The sequence below is a fragment of the Oncorhynchus nerka genome, linkage group LG14 (assembly GCF_034236695.1).
Source record: "Oncorhynchus nerka isolate Pitt River linkage group LG14, Oner_Uvic_2.0, whole genome shotgun sequence".
NCBI lineage: Eukaryota > Metazoa > Chordata > Actinopteri > Salmoniformes > Salmonidae > Oncorhynchus > Oncorhynchus nerka.
The window spans coordinates 68,118,446-68,129,015 of record NC_088409.1 but is presented as its reverse complement, the minus strand read 5'-3'; the positions used below and the strand labels follow the sequence as shown (position 1 = coordinate 68,129,015).

The following is a 10,570-nucleotide window of genomic DNA, read 5'->3' as shown; positions in this document are numbered from 1 at the left end:
ATGGTAGCAGCACAAAGCAGAGTGCGAACATTATTGGGCACAGACAACCAAACAAAGGGCAAGAAGGTAGAGACAACAATACATCGTGCAAAGCAGCCACAACTGTCAGTAAGAGTGTCCATGATTGAGTCTTTGAATGAAGAGATTGAGATAAAACTATCCAGTTTTACCTTTCACCTTGTTGCAGCTTGTTTCAGTCGCTAGTTTCAGCGAACTGAAAAGACGAGCGACCCAGGGATGTGTGTGCTTTGGGGAACTTTAACAGAATGTGACTGGCAGAACGGGTGTTGTATGTGGAGGATGAGGGCTGCAGTAGATATCTCATATATGGGGGAGTGAGGCCTAAGAGGGTTTTATAAATAAGCATCAACCAGTGGGTCTTGTGACGGGTATACAGAGATGACCAGTTTACAGAGGAGTATAGAGTGGAGTGATGTGTCCTATAAAGAGCGTTGGTGGCCAATCTGATGGCCGAATGGTAAAGAACATCTAGCCGCTCGAGAGCACCCTTACCTGCTGGTCTATAAATTAGGTCTCCGTAATCTAGCATGGGTAGGATGGTGATCTGAATGAGGGTTAGTTTGGCAGCTGGGGTGAAACAGGAGCGATTACAATTCTAGATTAACTTTAGCCTGCAGCTTTGATATGTGCTGAGAGAAGGACAGTGTACCATCTAGCCATACTCCCAAGTACTTGAATGAGGTGACTACCTCAAGCTCTAAACCCTCAGAGGTAGTAATCTTATTTATTTTACCTTTATTTTACTAGGCAAGTCAGTTAAGAACAAATTCTTATTTTCAATGACAGCCTAGGAACAGTGGGTTAACTGCCTGTCAGCTCTGGGATTTGAACTTGCAACCTTTCGGTTACTAGTCCAAAGCTCTAACCACTTGGCTACCCTGCCGCCCCCCTTTGGGGAGAGGGGCAATCTTCTTACCAAACCACATGACCTTTGTTTTGGAGGTATTCAGAACAAGGTTAAGGGCAGAGAAAGCTTGTTGGACACAAAGAAAGCTTTGTTGTAGAGCATTTAACACAAAAAACCCGGGGAGGGGCCAGCTGAGTATGAGACTGTATCATCTACATATAAATGGATGAGAGAGCTTCTTACTGCCTGAGCTATGTTGTTGATGTAAGTTGAGAACAGCGTAGCTGAATTTTGTGGAAATATTAAATTAATGTAGGAGAATATAATCCATTAGATCTGGTAAAAGATAATACAAAGAAAAAGCGTGTTTTTTGTACATCTTTGAAATGCAAGAGAAAGGCCGTAATGTATTATGCCAGCCCAGGCGCAATTTAGATTTTGGCCACTAGATGGCAGCAGTGTATGTGCAAAGTGTTCGACTGATCCAGTGAACCATTGCATTTCTGTTCAAAATGTTGTATCAAGACTGCCCAAATATGCCTAATTGGTTTATTAATACTTTTTCAAGTTCATAACTGTGCACTCTCCTCAAACAATAGCATGGTATTATTTCACTGTAATAGCTACTGCAAATTGGACAGTGCAGTGAAATTAACAAGAATTTAAGCTTTCTTCCAATATCAGATATGTCTATGTCCTGGGAAATGTTCTTGTTTCTTACAACCTCATGCTAATCACATTAGCCTACGTTAGGCCAACTGTCCCGCAGGGGACCCACCGATCTTGTATAGGTTATTAACTAGGCAATTCAGTTAAGAATAGATTTGTATTTACAGTGACAGCCTACCCCGGCCAAACCCGGAGGACACTGGGCCAATCATGCGCCGCCCTATGGGACTCCCAATCCAGATGTGATACAGCTTTCAAACCAGGGACTATAGTGACGCCTCTTGCACCGAGCTGCAGTGCCTTAGACCGCTTCGCCACTAGGGAGCCCAAGTATATATTTTACTACTTTCGACAAGAGGTAGTACACTTATCTACGAAGTATGGTGCCATTTGGGACATAGACGTTAAAGTACATGTACGTGTAGAGGAGGAGCAGCTAGTCTGGTTTCTGGTATCTACTGCATAGTCTGGTTTCTGGTATCTACTGTACAGTCTGGTTTCTGGTATCTACTGTACAGTCTGGTTTCTGGTATCTACTGTATAGTCTGGTTTCTGGTATCTACTGTACAGTCTGGTTTCTGGTATCTACTGTACAGTCTGGTTTCTGGTATCTACTGTATAGTCTGGTTTCTGGTATCTACTGTACAGTCTGGTTTCTGGTATCTACTGTATAGTCTGGTTTCTGGTATCTACTGTATAGTCTGGTTTCTGGTATCTACTGTATAGTCTGGTTTCTGGTATATACTGTATAGTCTGGTTTCTGGTATCTACTGTACAGTCTGATTTCTGGTATCTACTGTATAGTCTGGTTTCTGGTATCTACTGTATAGTCTGGTTTCTGGTATCTACTGTATAGTCTGGTTTCTGGTATATACTGTATAGTCTGGTTTCTGGTATCTACTGTACAGTCTGGTTTCTCTTATCTACTGTACAGTCTGGTTTCTGTGGCTGCTGCTGAGTCTGCCTGTCTGTCTGGCTGCCATTTGGGCTGGATGCAGTCTCCATAGCAACCCCATCTCTTACAATGCAACCCTGAGACGGCCGTCTATGCCCGCCCCCGCACCTCCTCCACCCCTCCTCCCCCTCTTTACCCCCTCCACACCTGTGTCAGCATAAACACATCACCTCCTATTGCCACCATGTATCGCCCTCCTCTCTCTCTCCTTTGACTCCCTCACTCTTTCTATCTCCTCCACCTAGATGCACCAGTTTTCTAAACCCCTTAATGAAGTACTTTACGGCTCTGGAAGAGAACAAAATAATCGTGAGGATCAAAAGCCTTTGTTGTTGAAACACCAGAGATGCTCCTGGACTGCGTTCCAAATGGCACTATTTCCCTAAATAGAGCATCACTATATAATGCACTACTTACCCCATGGGCCCTGGTCAGAAGTAGTGTACCATAAAGGGAACAGGGAGCCATTTGGGACGCCTCCTCTGGCCTTATTGGGTGTGGATTGGGGTATTTTTAGACATCTCTTCTGAAAGCATCGCCTTGCATGCTCCACTGCACCCAACATGTACCCCCTATCCATACCCCCCAACCCCGTAGCACCACCCCACCCTCTTGTCTTTCACCCTTCAGGATACAGAAGTCCTAGCTGGTCTGCTCTACTGTTTTCACATCCCTTAATCACTCCCTCCCTCCCTCAGTCCCTCCACTTCTCATCCATAAAGATAAGCTATTTCTACTGTGGGTTTATCCAACCGCTAGATCCATTATTTGGAATCTTGTTTGGAATCCTAGTTCCCCCCCCCCCTCCCTCAGTTGCTCAATGGGTAGGCATCTAAGTGATCTGTATAAAAGTCTAGCTAGACCATTAGGCTATATTTATTAATGGTAAATACAGTCATTAGGGCTTGGCCATTGTCTTCTGTACAGCTTCTCTGTGTGTTCCTTATATCTTAAATAGCAGCCTGATTACAACACCAGAGAAGGCAGTGAAAAGCATCCTTTGTCCTTTTATGGGCAGGGGGTGGGGTTAAAACAAGTTACACCCTATTGCAGCAGACAGTCTTATCCCTCCATCACATTCTGAAGATGCTCCACTTAATTTACATCTCATTTACATGCCGTATATCCCATTGGACAGCCAAACTCCTCCCACTGCTCTCTAGCCAATCAATAACAGTATTTGTACGGATCCGCCCCTCCCTCCCTTCCTTTCTCTTCTGCTTCCCCTCCCAGTCTCTCGCTCCTTTTCTTCCCAAACACAGCAGACACCCTGCCCTTTATTCCTGTCTCACCGTTCTCTCTGTGTATTCTGTTATAACACAGTAGGACTCTGACAATGGACAGCTGTGGACTTGGATGCTGACACTTCTCTCTAAGGCTGCCTGGAAATTTATGTGAGTACAATCCTCCCATTCCGCCTCTCTCTGTCTGTCTCGCTGTTTTCTCGGTGCTTTCTCCCCAAGCCAGCCGTAGTGCAATGCAGTGCTATGTCCAGGGTTTCTCGCTACATATGGATGCAAAGAAGAGTTTGAATAATTGATTACAGTATCTCGTCTGGTATCTGTGCCTCAGTTCGGTGAATCTCAGAACAGGAACAAGCAGTGATTATTGACCACTTGGCATTTACGGCTCTGAGCTGTTGCTGTAGCTTTTCTATTCATAAGAGGGGAAATGGCATTGTATGTGAGTGGGAAATGGCACATGCACACACACCTCTCCATTTTAGCTCCTGACTGCTTGCTCTGCTCATTAGCAGGTGGGCATCAATGCTGCAGTCTATGGGTAGGGCTCGTGGCTGGGTGAGGTTACTGTATTTTGGAGAATTTATCATATGTTTATCTATATTTATGTTGTTTCAATGTTATATTCTGAAATTGCTATGTTATGTTTCAATGTTACACTCTTAGAAAAGAAATGTGCTAAAATGCTTCTCCTGCTGTCCCCAAAGTAGAACCCTTTGAATAACCCCTTTTGGTTCCAGGTAGAAGCCATTTGGTTACCATGAAGAGATTTCTACGTGGAACCCAAAAGGGTCTAAGAAGGGTCCTCCAATGGGGACAGCTGAAAAACACTTTTGGAACCTTTTTTCCCCCTAAGATTGTATGTTAGGACATGATGTTGTGTTTCAGTGTTATGTTAGATAATGATCTTATGTTTCAGTGTTATGTAACGTAATGATCTTATGTTTCAGTGTTATGTTAGGTAATGATCTTATGTTTCAGTGTTATGTTAGGTAATGGTTACAGTAAGCTCATGTGAATCAGCTGATTAGGTCAATGTTCAAGTCATTCTATGGCTCTTCATTTGGCATTGTATTGCCACTGGGTGGGTTGTCTAGCTACCTGGAGTGCTTTAGTCTGTTGCAGTGCTGGGTTATGTTGGGTTGTTGCAGTCAGGTCTGATTAATGGTGGGAGCTGACTACAGCTAACAGATGTTCCCAGATCTGTTAGTATATTACATTGTGCACTATTCGGGGAGCTGGCCACAGCCCTGGTCTTGCTCAGAGCAGGCAGCCCTGCATGCGTGAGATCAGACATCAGCAGTGATGACACAGGCCGCAGTCTACCAGAGGATGGTCTGAACCTAGGACTGGTCTGAATGGTTACACAATGCTGTCACTATTACTGTTGTGTTATGTGTACTAATACACTATTGTGCTGTATTAATGATGTCATGAAATAAGTCTTTGCTTGTAATTCCATGCTGCTTTAGGGGAGATTAATAGACAATAGTGCATTGTGACTGCTGTGGAGGGGGAGAGAGAGGGAGAGAGGGAGACCACCTGTAGTTGAGTTCATGAAAGACAGTCAGTGAACATCTATATGTTCCTTGGGGTCACCAGCAGCCAGTTGTCATCAGAGACGTATCAGCTGTCACTGATGTAATTTTACCACTACAGGTGGTTGGAACTGGGAAGAATATCATTCTTCACCTTGTCTCCTATCAGTTTTTTAGCCACAAGGACAGCTAGGTTAAGATACCTATACTTCACCTCTTCACTGAGTAAGTTAGTGTCCTCCAGGAATATGCATAGTCTGTGTTCATTTTACTGTGAAGTAAATTGATTGGTTTAAAATACACTAAAACATTTGACTTGATGTGATTTGTTGGAACGTTATTAGATAGAGTGATAGTGTTTTAAGCCTCAGGGCAGCCAGCAGGAGATTCATTCTTAACTGTATTTCACCCTTACTGCTATTAGTATCAACTAGAGGTCGACCGATTAATCGGAATGGCCGATTAATTAGGGCCGATTTCAAGTTTTCATAACAATCGGAAATCGGTATTTTTGGGTGCCGATATATATTTTTTATACCTTTATTTAACTAGGCAAGTCAGTTAAGAACACATTCTTATTTTCAATGACGGCCTAGGAAAGGTGGGTTAACTGCCTTGTTCAGGGGCAGAACAACAGATGTTCACCTTGTCAGCTCAGGGGATCCAATCTTGCAACCGTACAGTTAACTAGTCCAACGCTCCAACCATTGCACTAAATGAGGAGCCTGCCTGTTACGCGAATGCAGTAGGAGGCAAGATAAATTGCTAGCTAGCATTAAACTTATCTTATAAAAAACAATCAATCATAATCACTAGTTATAACTACTAATCCAGTTTAGCAGGCAATATTAACCAGGTGAAATTGTGTCATTTCACTTGCGTTCATTGCATGCAGAGTCAGGGTATATGTTACAGTTTGGGCTGCCTGGCTCATTGCGAACTAATTTGCCAGAACTTTACGTAATTATGACATAACATTGAAGGTTGTGCAATGTAACAAGAATATTTAGACTTAGGGATGCCACCCGTTAGATAAAATACAGAACGGTTCCGTATTTCACTGAAATAATAAACGTTTTGTTTTCGAAATTATAGTTTCCGGATTCGACCATATTAATGACCAAAGGCTTGTATTTCTGTGTGTTATGTTATAATTAAGTCTGATTTGATAGAGCAGTTTGACTGAGCAGCAGCAGGCCCGTAATCATTCATTCAAACAGCACTTTCATGCGTTTTGTCAGCAGCTCTTTGCAAGCACAGCGCTGTTTATGACTTCAAGCCTATCAGCCTAATGGCTGGTGTAACCAATGTGAAATGGCTAGCTGGGTGTGCGCTAATACCGTTTCAAACGTCACTCGCTTTTAGATTTGGAGTAGTTATTCCCCTTGCGCGGCAAGGGCCGCGGCTTTTGTGGAGCGATGGGTAACGCTGCTTCGAGTGTGGCTGTTGTCGATGTGTTCCTGTTTCGAGCCCAGGTAGGGGCGAGGAGAGGACGGAAGCTATACTGTTACACTGGCAATACTATAGTGCCTATAAGAACATCCAATAGTCAAAGGTATATGAAATACAAATGGTATAGAGAGAAATAGTCCTATAAATACTATATTAACTACAACCTAAAACCTTTTACCTTGGAATATTAAAGTCTCATGTTAAAAGGAACCACCAACTTTCATATGTTCTCGTGTTCTGAGCAAGGAACTGAAACATTAGCTTTTTTACATGGCACATTTTTACATGGCACATTTTTACATGGCACATATTACTTTCTTCTCCAACACTTTGTTTTTGCATTATTTTAACCAAATTGAACATGTTTCATTATTTATTTGAGGCTAAATAGATTTTATTGATGTATTATATTAGGTTAAAATAAGTGTTCATTCAGTATTGTTGTAATTGTCATTATTACAAATAAATTAAATAAATAAAAAAATCTGCCAATTTAATCGGTATAGGCTTTATTGGTCCTCCAATAATCGGTATCGGCGTTGAAAAATCATAATCGGTCGACCTCTAGTATCAACATCACAGATCTCTTTCTCCACACATCACATCACAGTCCTCTTTCTCTAGTCTCCAAGCAGGAAGGGACAGGCATAACATTCCTATTAATGAGATCTAATACTAGATTTCAGATGTAGGGTCGTGATCATCCACAATAGAATAGTCCTGTAATGCATAACAGTATTAATGACAGTTTTCGGAGTCACTATCTACAGTAGTTCAGCATTAGTCTGATTTGGGGAGTGAAAAGCAGCATTTAACCCCGTCATCTGACCACCTTGGAGCGATTTTGCGCCTATTTTGGCCATGCATTCAGCAGTGGTCTAGTGGTCAGTACCCCCCTCCCAAGGTGTGGACTCCGGCCGCAAAACCTGAACCTATAGGGGAGGGTCTGGGTGGGCATCTGTCCGCGGTGGCGGCGCTGGACGTGGACCCCACTCCACCATAGTCTTAGTCCGCCTCTGTGGTCTCCTAGGAATGGCGATCCTTGCTGCCGACCCTGACCTGGGAACCCTAAACAACAGGGACACCTCTGGCCTGAAGGGACACCTCTGGCCTGAAGGGACACCTCTGGCCTGAAGGGACACGGGACACCTCTGGCCTGAAGGGACACCTCTGGACTGAAGGGACAGCTCTGGCGGAGGGGCTGGCAGCTCCTGACTGGCGGGCGGCTCCGGCAGCTCCTGACTGGCGGGCGGCTCCGGCAGCTCCTGACTGGCGGGCGGCTCCGGCAGCTCCTGACTGGCGGGCGGCTCCGGCAGCTCCTGACTGGCGGGCGGCTCCGGCAGCTCCTGACTGGCGGGCGGCTCCGGCAGCTCCTGACTGGCGGGCGGCTCCGGCAGCTCTTGACTGGCGGGCGGCTCAGATGGCGCTGGGCAGACGGGCGGCTCAGGCGGCGCTGGACAGAGGAGCTCTGGCGCCTCTGGACTGAGGGGCTCTGCCGGCTATGGACAGGCGGGAGACTCCGACAGCGCTGGAGAGGAGGAAGGCTCTGGCGCCTCTGGACTGAGGGGCTGAAACTCTGGTAGCGCCGGACAGGTGGGAGCACCTGTATTGATGGGACGGAGACACAGCCTAGTGCGGGGTTCCGGCACTGGTGGTAGCGGGCTGTGGACACGCACCTCAGGGCGAATGCCTTGCATACTACGCTAAATCAACAGCTCTCTCTCTTCACTCTCCTCCAATTCTATTAACACCTCCTCGAGTGTCTCCTCATCTCCCATCCGTTCACTCTCCTCCAATCTGTCCAATAACTCCTCGACCCTCTCAGACTCAGCCCTCAGCTTCGCCGACAGCTCTGATTCCATCCATGGCTCCTTACGGTAAACAGGGGGAGTTGGCTCAGGTCTGACTCCTGATTCTGCCACACTCTCCCTGTTCCCCCCCAATGAATTTTTGGGGCTATCTCTCGGGCTTCCTACCGCGCCGCCGTGCTCGTTTCGCCAACCTCATTCTCCTGTAGCCCTCCTCACACTGCTTCAGCGAATCCCAGGCGGGCTCCGGCCTGGGATTTAAACGCATAAACTGAACACTCCATACAAAACAATAAACGTAACGTGAATAACCGAAACCAGTACCGTGTGGTGTAAAACACAGACACGGAAACAATCACCCACAAACAAACAGTGAAACCCAGGCTACCTAAGTATGATTCTCAATCAGAGACAACTAACGACACCTGCCTCTGATTAAGAACCATACTAGGCCGAACACAGAAAAACAACCTAGACACACAAAACAGAATGTCCACCCAACTCACGTCCTGACCAACTAAAACAAACAATTAACACAATAACTAGGGTCAGAACGTGACACCTTCTGAATTCCGAGACACTGAGCACCAGGTTCACTATCTATGTGTCTATGACTGTGCCTGTGCTGTATACAGTATTGTACACCAGTATGTTTCTTTGTGTATGGAGTGGAGAGATGAGCTCTTTTCCATTTGAATGTGTTTAGGCTGACTGCATCTAGCCTCATTTATCCCACATGAATCAATAAACTCAAGTCAGGACTACAGTATGGGCTATTTCAAATGGCACCCTATTCACTATGTATTGAACTACCTGTGGCCAGAGCTATACAGTATAGTGTATAATTTGAGACAAAGTGGGCCTCCTATGGGCCCTGGTCAATAGTGCACTATATAGGGAATAGGGTGCCATTCGGGATGCAGACAGAGGCTCTGTGAGCGACAGTAGTTAGCAGCAGATTGCAGTCTGGCTTGACAGGAGTCTGGGCAGTGCCCCATGACTGAGTGTGTGTGTGTCGACCTTTCTGAGATCTGCAGTGTGTGTGTGTGTGCTGGCGGTAGCCTCTGAAAAATGCCGCATACATGGGTGTGTGTATCCTAATGAGCTGCTGTTATGCTGAGGACTGTGTCCAGGTGCTGAGGACTGTGTCCAGGTGCTGAGGACTGTGTCCAGGTGCTGAGGACTGTGACAGAGACAGGCTTCTCCTGATGTGTCCATGTCCTCTGTCTTTCCCTCGGTAACATTAGTCAATCCACAGTCCTGCAGTGATAAGCTCTCTGACCTAAATGGTACCCAGGGCCCTGGCCAAACGTAGTGCACTACATCGGGAATAGGGTGCCATTTGGGGTGCTATCAGTGTATCGTTTCCTGTCCGTGTGCATCCAGAAACCACCTATTGGAATTGTACCCATCTTCCACAATAGGAAGATCAAACAAGACAGAGCATAATAGAGCTTTAAAAAAGTATCTCTGATCTGTTATTGACTTGTTCTGAAGAGTGTGTGTATGAAAGCACTTAAAGAGACCATCCAATATCTCTTTCTGATCAAATGATCTTCTTTTATTGTCGTTTCTTAACCAAAGCAACTGGAGAAAGTTGGCTTTTGGAGTTGAGATACACATTTAGTGGAAAACAGATTCACTCCTATTTATCCTTAAAGTATTTCAGTAAAATGCTGTAGTCATACACAAGTGAAAAGTCCTAGATGGTTTTGGTAAAGCTCTTATTCCAGGTCTGTGTCCGTTGCACTTTCAGTAAATGACATGTCAATGAAAGGTGGGATGTCATCCAGCCACGTCTCCTTTCAGTTACATTCCGACAGGAGGTAAAGGGATGGAGACAGACAGACGTCCCTCATGCAGCACCCAAGACACTGGTATGAGTCCTAAATGGCACCTTATTCCTTATATAGTGCACCACTTTTGACCAGGGCTCTTGGGCTCTCTGGTCAAAGTAGTGCATAATATAGGGAATAGGGTGCCATTGGGGATGCAATGCTGGTGTGCTACAGTATCACTGCTGTATGAATGATGATCAA

The 10,570-nt window shown here is 45.3% G+C and overlaps 1 protein-coding gene across 1 annotated transcript in view; it reads left to right on the top strand.

Annotated features, from left to right (window-relative positions):
* The first annotated feature begins 3,727 nt into the window (after positions 1 to 3,727).
* LOC115141755 (tripartite motif-containing protein 3-like) overlaps positions 3,728 to 10,570 on the top strand; it is a 40,701-nt gene continuing 33,858 nt past the window's right edge. Inside the window, exon 1 of the mRNA XM_029680925.2 lies at positions 3,728 to 3,886. The gene's annotated coding sequence lies outside the window, so the exon portion shown is untranslated. The remainder of the gene's footprint in view (positions 3,887 to 10,570) is intronic.